Source organism: Solanum stenotomum, chromosome 1 (genome assembly GCF_019186545.1).
Source record: "Solanum stenotomum isolate F172 chromosome 1, ASM1918654v1, whole genome shotgun sequence".
Taxonomy (NCBI): Eukaryota; Viridiplantae; Streptophyta; class Magnoliopsida; order Solanales; family Solanaceae; genus Solanum; species Solanum stenotomum.
Genome location: NC_064282.1, coordinates 75,215,983 through 75,228,780, shown reverse-complemented (window position 1 = coordinate 75,228,780; position 12,798 = coordinate 75,215,983). Strand labels below are relative to the sequence as shown.

Below are 12,798 nucleotides of genomic sequence, written 5' to 3'. Positions count from 1 at the left end.
CTAAGTGGATCCACTAAGGTATGCTTAAAATCAATAAGAAATCATCTAAAAAGTATGACCCTATACCCATGTTGGCATACATGGTTATGATGATATTTTATTTTCTGAACTCATCCCCTTATCGGTGCTCAATATTACTCCCAATAATATATATAACTCATGCTCATATGTTTTTAAAATATAAGTCTTCCTCAATTTGAGATAATTACTCAAAAGATCTTCTTAAAAGAGGTGATGCTCAAGACTCCTCATAAACTCATTTAGAAATCAGTGTTTCTCTCATTTTAAATGTAAACTATTACACTTGGGAATACTTAGTTCCCTTTATACTCATTTGAAACATATAAGTTAACTCTCCGATTTTCATACTCATTTACCCAAGTCTTAAATTAAATTATAAATGATTGGAAAAGACTTCTCAAAATGACTCGGAAGAACTTTTTTGAAACTTTACTCTTAATTTTACTTGATTTTGAAATGTGAATTTAAGAGCTATAATTAGGATATAGGATTCAATGAGTAATGAATGCTTAGATAGTTAGTAATAGGAAGAAAACGATGACACCAACTGAAAAGCATTGGCATGACGCGCAGGACGATTTAATTTTTGGTCGCGAAATAAATTTTGAGACAGAGGACTATGTATCCTCTCTGCGATGCTGAGAGGGGCGTGACTATCAGAAGACTAGAATTTCAAAATGACTCTGCGAAGCGGAGCGAATATTTTTGTCAAATCTTTTCTTCCTCTCCCAAAATCCAGTCAATTCATACCCAATGCAACTCCATGGTCCAATTTAATTAAATTTCATAAACCCAGAACATTTTCAATGAAACCCACACAAAATCTATCAAGTGACTCCACTCATTGGTAAAACCCTCGCCTTATGAACTCAAATACCTCCATTGCTAACAAAAACTCAAGAAATTTCTAAAGATCTCAATAAATCAATTTTAATAACGAATTCATGGGTAAAATTTTACATGATTGGTGTGAGGGTAAACAAACCAAACACTATGAAAGCTTACATACCTCTAAAGAACTAGTTCTTGGCGATTTCCCCAAATTTCTTGATGAACTCTTGAAACCTTATCTTTACTCCTCTTGAACCTTGCCTTAACTTTCTAGACATTTAAGACTGAATGAAAACTGATCTCAATCAATTTAGACCCCTATTTTGGTGAGAGAAAATCTTAGGCTTAGCGGGGGGTAAGGAAAACACAAAAGTACCCCTTCTTAAAATGGTTGAAATGCTTAAATTGGCGAGGTTGTACTCAAATGGGCATAACTCATTCATCTAAGGTCGGAGTTTGGTAAACTCAGCGGTGCTGGAAAGAGGAGTCAAAGACCTTTAATATGATATCTCATGGGCCATCTAACTCTTTATATGCCGAAAGTTATGGTCGTTTGAAGGTGACCCAAAACATAAAATTGACCGATGTCTAAGGTGTTACAACCCCAAAACCTTATTGTGATGTGTACATGCCACTATACAAAATTGAAATATAAGTACAAGTCTCAATGTATTTGTCTCTAGAATAGAACAAAGCACAAAATAAGGAACAAGAGGGTCCATTGTGATGACAAACAGCTGCCTGTAAATGTCTTTCAAAAGCCTCAAAAATAGAAGAAAAGCAATCACATGGATCCGTACCAGGAACCTACATAAGTGTAGAAGCAAGGTGTGAGTAACAAACAACACGATACTCATCAAGTAACCTACTAAAAAAGAAAAATTAAGCTAGAATATGACTACTCCTTTAATCCAATTGAACTTCATCAAACCACAACCTGCACAGAAATCAGTCAAATCGAGTAGTTTTAAAATACATAAATCACAAGGCTTAGCAATCGCAGTTTAACAGTCATAGTTCAACAACCAAAAAGTATCAAGTAAACAATTTTCCTTTGGCACAATATCACTTTCCAGAACAATTTTCCTTCGGTAAAATATCACTAGACGGAATCATTTTCCTTTGGTTTTATATAATATCACCTGTCAAAACCATTTTCCTTCGGCATAATCATCACATGTCTCATCACGGTGCACAACAATCGATGCAAATGAGTATTTGTACACCATAAGAAAGAGACAACAAATCATGTAATTCAAGTCCAAAACCATGCAATCAAGGCTTTTTATCAATTAATACACAACGAACGGAAATATAAGATTCTACAAGTTTTATAGGGCTTAGAAGATCACTTGTCTCAACTAAATCAAAAGTCAATCCAAGACTCGAGTCTTCCCTTTCTGAACAATGTACCATGCCACACAATCTAGTTCAATCAAGTAATCACAATAGGATTCTAGAAATAACAACAGCTAAATAATATGTTTTAAAAAGGGGAAAGGGTCTAAAATACCCTTCAATTTTGTTTTATTAGTTAATAATACCCCTAACACTAAAACAAAGTTATTTATACCCTTGCCGTCATTAATTTCACCATTTATACCCTCCATTGACGGAAATCCCTAAATTGACTCAAATTAACCAGAATTTAAAAAAAAGACCCATTTCCCATTTTAAACCCAATGTCCCATAGTATAACCCGTATAACCCATTCCCCTTTTACACATTCTTTCAAATTTTCCATATAACCCATTCCCCTTTACCCCCTTACCCATTAAGTTCTTCACGTTTCTTCTTCATTTCCCAATATGTTCAAAAGTCTATGAGGCACTTTCTTTCTAGAGAACAACAACAACAACAGTTGTACAAACAAATTCACCATGGAAACACAAAAGATTGGATAAAACGTAAACTGTTGATAGCTAACAAAGAATTTTTCTAGGGAATCGAACGTTAACTCTCTTCCATAGAAGGTAGATTTCAATGACTTAAACACACTTAAAGATACTACAAAAACTGGCAAGTGTTGAAGATTAGGATCACAATCCATGCTATTACAAGCCACATGATAAGCATTATCAGTCCATTTCCACCAAGTAATGCGAGTCCCAAAAAGTCATTTCTTTGACATAATCTGTATCATCTTATTGTACCCCTTGTTTGTCATAATCAAGTAAAGACCAGAATCACGACCCAAGTAAGAAATCTGCATTCAAGTTAACCCCAACAATGCTCCAAAAAGCATATGAATCAAGAAATTATCACTAAAAATTACAGAATAGAAAGTCAAGAAAAGCAAAAACCCAATAAAACAACATAAATACAAAACCCCANCAAGTAAAGACCAGAATCACGACCCAAGTAAGAAATCTGCATTTAAGTTAACCCCAACAATGCTCCAAAAAGCATATGAATCAAGAAATTATCACTAAAAATTATAGAATAGAAAGTCAAGAAAAGCAAAAACCCAATAAAACAAAATAAATACATAACCCCATGACCCTTTTTCTTAAACAATCTAGCTTTAGTAAAGTCAACACAAAGCTTTCTATAATCCGTTGATATCTCAGAAACCTAAGAATCTTCTAAATATTAAACAGTAAAGAGGTTATTAAGATGTTTCCAAGCAGCACCTGGATGAAAAGCAATGAATGCATTAGTTGCCTCTTGTCCATTATGATTAAGTAAAGGGATATCCCCACCACGGTGTTGTATAATCCAATCAGTCACATTAAATGGGTAAGGGAAATAAAGAACAATTTTGTAAAAGTTAATGGGTAAAGGGGAATGAGTCATATAGAAAAATATGAAATAATGGGTAAAACAGGAATGAGTTATACGGGTTATACTATGGGGAATTGGGTTTAAAATAAGGAATGGGTCTTTTTAAAAAAATCAATCTAATTTGAGTTAATTTGGGGACTTTCGTTAATTGAGGGATATAAATGGTGAAATTACTGACGGTGAGGAAATGAATAACTTTATTTTAACTTTAGAAGTATAGTCAACTAATAAAACAAAGTTAAAAGGTATTTTTGACCCTTTTTCCTTTTACAAAATGGTTCAAAACAACTCAAAACCCCAATTTAAAATTGAGGTTTGAATAAAATAATCTTTACTTCAAAATGTTATCCAATGAATTTGGAACACATTGGTGTAAACTATTTTGAAAAAGGAATTAAAATCAATTCACAATCACTATTTTATTTTAGAACTCAAATTCTTCTAAAACCTTGTCATTTGTCAATCAAAAGACCAAGTTTTGATCTTCAAATTTCTAAATGATAAAATGGAATTGGGGTTTTAGGGTCACAAAGGCTTAACCTAATTATTTAGCACAAGAAATAACTTCAAAATTGCCTCCAATGGTTCTCCAAAATTCAAAATGGGAGTAAATCCCCGAAATGACGAGCCAAAAAGGGTCTATGATATCGCAAAAGGAACCTCTGGTTCGCAAAAGTGAACTCCAAAAAACCTGGCCTTCGGTTTTGCGAACCAGTCCTCGCTAACAAGAAGGTCGCGATCACAAACAAGTAATCGCGAATGTGTTGGTCAGACTACTAGCCCCTTCGCGGATACGAGCCAACTCTCTCTATCACGAAGATTGTGAAAGCGATGACCCTCCGTAAAAGCGGGCAATAGAAGAAAATAGCAAAATTCAACCAACTCATTTTCACCAAAAGGACCCTTGGGATTCACTCAGAACCCCGTACATACAAATCACATATGCAATCCAATTAAACTCGGCATTACAAACTCAATGGAACCATCAAAATATGAATCTTAGGTATCCTTGACCTAAAACTCATGAATGGCTCAAGAAAAATAACATAACACCTGAAAAAGGTTAAATGAAGCTCGAAACCTCTGAAAATTTAACCAAGACCATACTTAGGCCTAAAATCATCCCTCAAATCTAATGGAACTCTCACAATTCTAATTCGAATATCCGAACCCCAAATGTTGACCAGAGTCAATCCAAAGGTTGAAATTTCACAAATTTTCAACCTTCAATCCTAAACAAGACTGAATATGAAACTCATAACTCTCTCAAACCAATTTCCATATTTTTAGACTGATGGAATTATCGAAATTTCATTCTGACACTCGAAACTACAAAATATACTAAACATTACTTTAAATCACTTTACTCTTTAAAAACCCAAGAACTTACAATATTCACAACTTACACTCAACGTTGGAACCAACTTTCAAAACTCAATCAGAAAAGACTCAGGGTTGATATCGGGAGTGATAAATTATAATTTTACAAAAAATTGTAAAAATAGCCCACCAGGTTATTACATTATCACAACTAAAAACCATGTTCATCTTCGATCATAAAGCAAAAGAAAGTACTTCGAACCTAAAAAATTTAAGGATATCTAGCATGCATATCAGACTTTGTCTACCAAGTCGCCTCACCAGCTAAATAGTGCTTCCATTGCACTTTCAATTAAACAATATTTTGGTTCTTAATCTTTTTTGTTGCCCATCCAAATTTCCTATAGGCTTGATGAGTCCACGATTTTGACTCTTGTAGGGGTTTATTTTTATAGATTTAGTGTCCTCAAATGCATATTTTGTCTCAATAACTGATAAAAATCCTTGAGTTTTAGCTATTTGTAGTTAGAGACAAAGCATGGACACTACGAAGCAAAAAAAAACAAGGAAGCTGAAAGAAAGAAGAAAATAAGGCCAGAGAATCGCCTAAACCATTGGGCGAGTCGCCAAAGGGCCTTGGTCTCGCCCAATGTTCTAGTGTGCCAAACCTTGAAGGACAAAATCAAATAGACGATAGAAAGGAACAGTTGGCTAGTCACTGAATGGTTCCGCGAGGTAGTTCCATATCGCCCAATGTTACAAATCTTGAAGTTGCAGAAGGACAATGCAAAAGGGCGATGAACCAGACCAAAGGACGGATGGCCGAGTGGATCGACGATCCCGACTAACTGCAACGAGTGATCCTTCGCAGAACAATTTTTGACAACTATAAATACTTCTTTGAATATTTAATTTAGTGTCAAGTTTTACATTTTGGAACTTTCAGCTTTTAGGACTTAGTTTTTGGACACTATTTTCCTTAGTTTTGAGAGTTGAAGATTTCCATTTTCTAAACAATTGGAAGTGGGTACTGAAGATTCTTCATCCTTGACATGTGTAAGATAATATGAAATGACCCAAAAGGTTCTTAAAAATGTGCTTCGGAAGTTACTGGAAACTTGTTTAGCTATATCAAAAATCCGTTTCATTTTTCAAAAATCCGACTTCATATTCTTGTTTAGGGGGTCAAATTGAGTGAGAAATGGGTCTAACCCAAATTTTAGAGCATCCGTATCAAAATCCGAAATTTCCAAGTGAAGCCTTTTTCGAGGGTCTGCTTTGGAGGGTCATATCTCCTAGAAAACAAATAATTGGGTGTCCCATAACATATCCATGGAAATCCCTTTGAGTTATCTACCTAACGCACTTCGTTTCACCTCATTCGGAGTTCAGACGAAGAAGTTATGCCCAGTTTCGTAAAATCTGTCCGGCAGGAAATGCAATTTCCAGTGAGCGTTTTTACTATTCACACGCCTCATTTTTTTTTCTAAGTGTTGGACCATTTTTCCAAAGGGCATATGTTATTTCCTATATACCATTAGTTCAATTCCCATATCTAAAACATTTCCCAAAACACCTCTCCCATACTTAGACACATTTTCTCTCAAGTTCTCTCAAGAACCCTAATCCAAAACCTTCCTCAACATTGAAGAAACTCTTGCACCAAGTTCCAAGCTTCCATTGAAGACACTCTCAAGACCTGCATAAGAACTCAAGGTATGTGGTGTTGAACACATGGGTCCTTCCACCCATAGTGCCTAGACTCTATTCTACTCACTAATTCATGGTTTAAGTTAAGATTCATAAATTAGTCTTGTTCTTTGTAATAATTTCCTGCACATTGAATTTTAAACATGAAAAGTGATTGTTTTGAGCATGTTGTGACTCTAGAACTTGAATCTAAATTTGGAATGGATGTGGAGATTTTCATGTGGTATTGTGGGTGTTAAAAGGTGTTGTTGTAGGTTGTTCACTGGTTTGGCTGCATAATTACTACCCTATTTTCCATGCTCTTTGATTCCATTACATGCCTTCAAGGTGTTTGACAAAATGTCCAACTATGGAGAATTGATGAATCGATGCTTTAAAGCTTGAGTTATGAGATGTATGGCAATCCAGAGATGTGTTGATGACAAACTAAGCTTGTGTATATGTTCATTCCATACGTGAGATTGCATTAGAGCCTAATGGGAATTTCCTATATAAAGTGTTGCATGACCATGCCCGGTCCGGGGGAAAAGAACCGGACAACCATGTGAGAGGTTTATATCTCACCACCTAGGATGCTTGGGGTGTGACCAACATCAACCATGTGAGAGGTTTATATCTCACCACCTAGGATGCTTGGGGTGTGACCAACATCAACCATGTGAGGGGTTTATACCTTGCCACCAGGGTGTCCGGGTGTGAACGGCATCCCCCATCCTAAGTTGGGGTTATAGATTGGTTGGATCATGCATACACATATGATATCTACTATTAGTATAGATTTACTTAAACATGTTTTGACTTCACTTTGATCATGCATCCTCATATTGTTATTCATAATGCCTATGAAACTATTTCTTGTATTTCGATTGTGTCCTTGTCTATTGTTGTGTTGCACCCTGCATACTTAGTACATTCCAAGTACTAACGCATATTTTGCCTACATGATGTCACCATTTAGGGACCAGAGCTACTCTTGATCCTTCTCTCCATTCACGTGGCTAGTACGGTGCTTATCCGAGTTTGTTGGTGAGTCCTCAATGATTCGAGGGCTTTGTTATGTTTCCTACTCCTATGTTTTTGGGACTTTAGCTTGCAATTGTATTTTGACTATGAGGGGAGCCGGTAGTATGTCATGGCCCCCATCCTATCTATGTATGTAGAGGTGTGCGTTGGACAAGTATTTTGTAAATGACCTTGACTATTGTTCTATGATGTCATTTTGAAATGGTTTGCCCTTCGTCCATATTTCCCGTTAATTAATGTTGATTGTACTTCCGCAACCGATGAAGTGTGATGACAAGTTTGAGAGGCTTGTTTGGGGTTCCTTCGCGTTCCTCATTCGCCATGTCAAGTCTAGGCCCTAGGCTTGGGTCGTGACACAATATTTATCTTACCCATTTGGTGGAAACACTTTTTGGTTTCTATTTGTATCTCTTTGCTATGTCTAACTAAAATACCAATTCTTGGGGTGTGATTTTGTGAATATGGTTTGAATTTATTACGGTATTGCTTATTGATTGTTAATTCACTGTTTGGAGGTGATTTCATTCAGTAGTGTTGTTTTAATTAAATGGGGTTGTAGTTGCAAATACAATTTTATCTTTGTGTTTTTGAGTTGCTCGAGAGAGACGTTTTAAAACCAAAACTACTGAATCAATAGTCTGTGGTTATTGGGTTGTCGTGGATTCAGCTCGAGAGAGTGAATCCTAAACCCTCTCCCACACATTCAGCTCAAGAGAGTGAATGGACTAAGGCGAAGGATGTGCTTCATTGCCGCTTATAGATGTTCGAGAGAAGCCGATTCGATTGGGGGTAAATTGTTCGAGAGAAAATTTACCCCCACTAAAGTCAAGCCTAGTTACAAATTTGCAGCGAGTTACTATCAATAGCATTTACCCAGTTGTATATTTTAGCCCATATTCCTATCACATCCCAATTATCCCGTCTCCTGATTTCTCATCTTTACATTTTTACTATTTTTGTTTATTAATTGAATACAAAACCCCCCATTGATAATTGACATTCGTGTCAATTTTTAATTAAGTATGCTTTTATTCGTAAATATTTATAGCTATGATTGATTGGAACATAATTTTACTTTTCTTCTTGATTCTCGAATACTAACTACTCCCTTGGGACTCAACCCTAACCCATTTTGTTGGGTTATATTACTACTCACGATCATTAGCATTTAAACGGGATTTAGTGTCCTGATACGTGAAATCAAAATGGCACCGCTGTTGGGGAGTGGTGTTAGTTGAGAATTTTTAGTTAAGTTGAATTTTGGTCTTGCTAGTGATAGATCTACTTGCTTAATTTTTAGTTTTGTTTTGCTTGATTGTGTTGAAAATAGGAAGTATGAGCATTAATTGAAATAGTGGCAGCCAAGTAAGCCATCAAGACGACATCAAAAACGTCAACGATATCAATGAGCCTCATACTAACGATACCCATCTCATGGGAGGTATTGGTGCCATTCGCTCGCCTCCAGCTAAAGGGAATGCGGTGTTCCACATCACGAGTACTATGTTGCGACTATTACAACTAAAAGGGATTTTCAGTGGTTTGGCTCCTGAGGATCCACATGAGCACATTTGAAACTTCTTGGATGTATGCAGACCATTTTCTTTCAAGAATATCTCCCAAGAATCGGTCCGATTGAGGTTGTTCCCATTCTCGTTGATAGGTGAGGCATACAGGTGGCTGGTTGTACTTCCACGTGATTCAATCACTTTGTGGGAGGAGTTGGTCACCTCATTTTAAGTGTGATTTTTCCGTCCCTCGAAGATGATGACTCCTCGGGACAACATTAGAGCTTCAAGCATCTAGAAAGAGAGCCTATCCATGAAGCTTGGATGTGATTCAAAAAGTTGGTGCTTCAATGCCCAACCCATGGCTTGCCTGATAACGTGTTGTTGTAGTATTTTTACCGGAGTCCGGATTCGCTAAATAAGGGTGTTGCTGACCAACTCTCTCCGGGAGGTTTGATGCTGCAACCTTATGTGATAGCTGCTCAGCTCTTGGATGACATGAGCACCATAAACAGAGAGGGATCAAAACATGGCAAAGATCATCGACTAAGAGCATCTGCCACCATATTTGCTTTATCGGGTTGATAAAGAACACATATCATTGTCCTTTAATAACTCAAGCCACTTTATTTTGTGAAGATTCATATGTTTCTTTTTTAAACATATAATGAAAACTCTTGTGGTCAGTGAAGACATCTACATGAACACCATACAAGTAGTGCCTCCAAATCTTTAGAGCAAACACAATTGCCGCTAGTTCTAGGTCATGGGTAGGATAAGTCTTCTCATGAATCTTAAGTTTCCTTGAAGCATAGGCAATAACTTTCCCATTTTGCATGAGGACCCATCCTAACCCAAATCTTAAGGCATCACAATAAACAACAAATCCATTAGTTCCTTCCAGTAAAGCCAATATCGGAACAGAAGTAAGTCTATCCTTTAATTCTTGGAAACTCGTTTCACATGCTTCAGACCATATTAATTTAACCTTCTTTTGGGTGAATGCCGTCAATAGAGAGTCAATCAAAGAAAATCATTCAACAAACCTCCTATAATAACCAATCAAACCTAGGAAACTTTTATTGTCCGAAGGGGATAGAGGTCTAGGCCAACTCTTAACCTCATACGCCTTCTTAGGAACTACCTAAATACCCTTACCAAAAACAATATGACCAATAAAAGCCATAGACTTTAGCCAAAACTCGCCTGTGCTAAGCTCTGCAAACAATTATTGGTCCTTGAGGACTTGCAGCACAATTCTCAAATGATCGGTATGCTCGTCTTCACTCCTTGAATAGATAAACACATCATCAATGAGCACAATAATAAACATATCAAGGTATTGTTTAAATACCTTATTCATCAAATCTATAAATATGAAAGGAGCAATTGTCAAGCCAAACGACATCACCAAAAACTCATAATGACAATATAGAGTTTAAAAAGCCATCTTCAGAGTGTTATCTTCCTTAACCCTCAATTGGTGAAAACCCGATCTAAGGTCAATCTTAGAAAAGTAATTTGCTTCATGAAATTGATCAAACAAATCATCTATCCTTGGGAGAGGATATTTGTTCTTAACGGTAACCTAGTTCAATTGCTAGTAGTCAATACACATATGGTGTGAACAATCTTTATTTCTGACAAACAAAAATGGAGCACCTCGTGGAGAGATACTTGGTCGAATGAAACCATTATCTAAAAAATAATTTGATTGCTCCTTTAATTCCTTAAGTTCTACCGGAGCGATTCAGTAGGGAGGAATAGAGATAGGTTGCATATCTGGGAGAACGTCAATACCGATGTAGATTCCCTCTCGGGAGGAACACTTGGTAAATCATCGAGGAAAACTTCCAGAAACTTGTTAACCACGAGGATTGACTCAAGAGTAGGGGTTGTTGGAAATTGACCCTAAACTCTAAGTCTGACAAGTTTCAGTCACGGACCACTTCACGGTCCGTGTGGAACTGCATATACCATTTAGACGTCTGTGGTACAGGCTTCACAAGTCGTCATGATCACCACAGCCAGTCAAGTAGGTCGTGTCTACTCGACCAGGCTTCACTAAAACAAGCATAACTTTTAACTCCGGGCTCAAAATTAGGCAAACTTGGTGGCATTAAAATGAGAACTCAAAGACCATTAATTTGATAGGTTGTGGGCCACCTAGTCAATTTTTTACTAAAAAATATGATCGTTTGAAGTTGACCCAAACCTCAAAGTCTATCAAGCCTCTTTCACGAACCACTTCAAGGTTCGTGTGAAGCTCCACAGAGCGTTTAATGGTCTATGGTACTTCACAGTAGCCATGTTGGTTTTGTGTCCCCCTCTTGGGGCACTTCACGACTCGTTTGGATCTTCACGGACCGTTTGGTAGTCTGTAGACTTTCTCCTTTTGTTGGGTGCATAACGACGAGCAGGGTGACAGGTCGTGGTCCTATTCACGTCACGTGGACCCCTTTCATGGTTTGCCTTTCTCTCTTGTTCATTCTTAATTTTAATTTTTAAGGTGTTACAATATCAGCTCCTTGGATTCATTCATCCTCTAATAAAGTCTAAACTAGCTGAGCATGGAAGGAAGGACTTGAAATCCCTATCACCAAGTACTAGAAATTGATATCTAACTAAAGTGAGTCCCATAAACATGAAAATATGCTAAAATGCAAGGATAACTAAGGAAACAAGTTACTGTGACTAATTTATACAAGAGTAAACTAACAGACTAGAGAGGAAGTATTACCTGAAGCAGGAACATAATAGAAATGAGAGAGGTGAGGATACTTGGCCACCATGGCTGCTTCTGCTTCCCAAGTAGCTCCCTTTACGGACATACTCCTCCACAAAACATTTACTGAAGCGACTTCCTTATTTCTCAACCTACGAACCTGACAGTCAAGAATTTCAATTGGCTCCTCTTCATATGTAAGACTAACCTTCACACCCACACTCTCTAATGGTACTATTGATTCCAGATCACCCACACACCTTTTCAATATCGAAATGTGAAAGACTGGATAAACAACTTCTAGTTGTACTGGCAACTGATGAGTCTGAGATTTGGACTCATTTAGGGCTTTGTTTATATAAATTAAGTGTCCTAAAATGCTTAATTTTTGCCAATAACTAATGGTAAATCCTTGATTTTCACGTTATTGATTGAGAAACAAAGCATAGACACTAACAGGCAAAAAGGAACAAAACAAGCTGAAGAAATGAAAAAGGGCGAGCCTAAGGATCACCAAGAGCACTCGATATGTCATCGTGTGTCTCATCTGACCGCCTAAAGTTCCAGTGTGCCAAGCCCAGAAAAGAAAGAACCAAGTCAACAACGAAAATTAGCAGTCGGTGGTTAGCCAAGTGATTCCGCGAAGCCAAGATAGATCACCCAAAGTTACAAACCTTGAGGATACTGAATGCCAAGGCGAAAGGGCGATGGAAGAGACAAAAGGGCAGCTCATAGAGTGGTTCAGCGAGCACGACTTACTTCGCTGAATGGGCTTTCGTAGCTTATTTTCAGTGACTATACATATGTTTTTTAACACTTGGTTTAGTATCTTTGAATACTTTTGACATCTTTTTGACACTATAATTATTTTTTATC

At 37.0% G+C, this 12,798-nt stretch overlaps 1 pseudogene; it reads right to left on the bottom strand.

The window, feature by feature from the left end:
* Positions 1-2,635: 2,635 nt before the first annotated feature.
* Positions 2,636-3,648, bottom strand: LOC125856705 (delta(8)-fatty-acid desaturase-like; annotated as a pseudogene).
* Between the last annotated feature and the right edge of the window lie 9,150 nt (positions 3,649-12,798).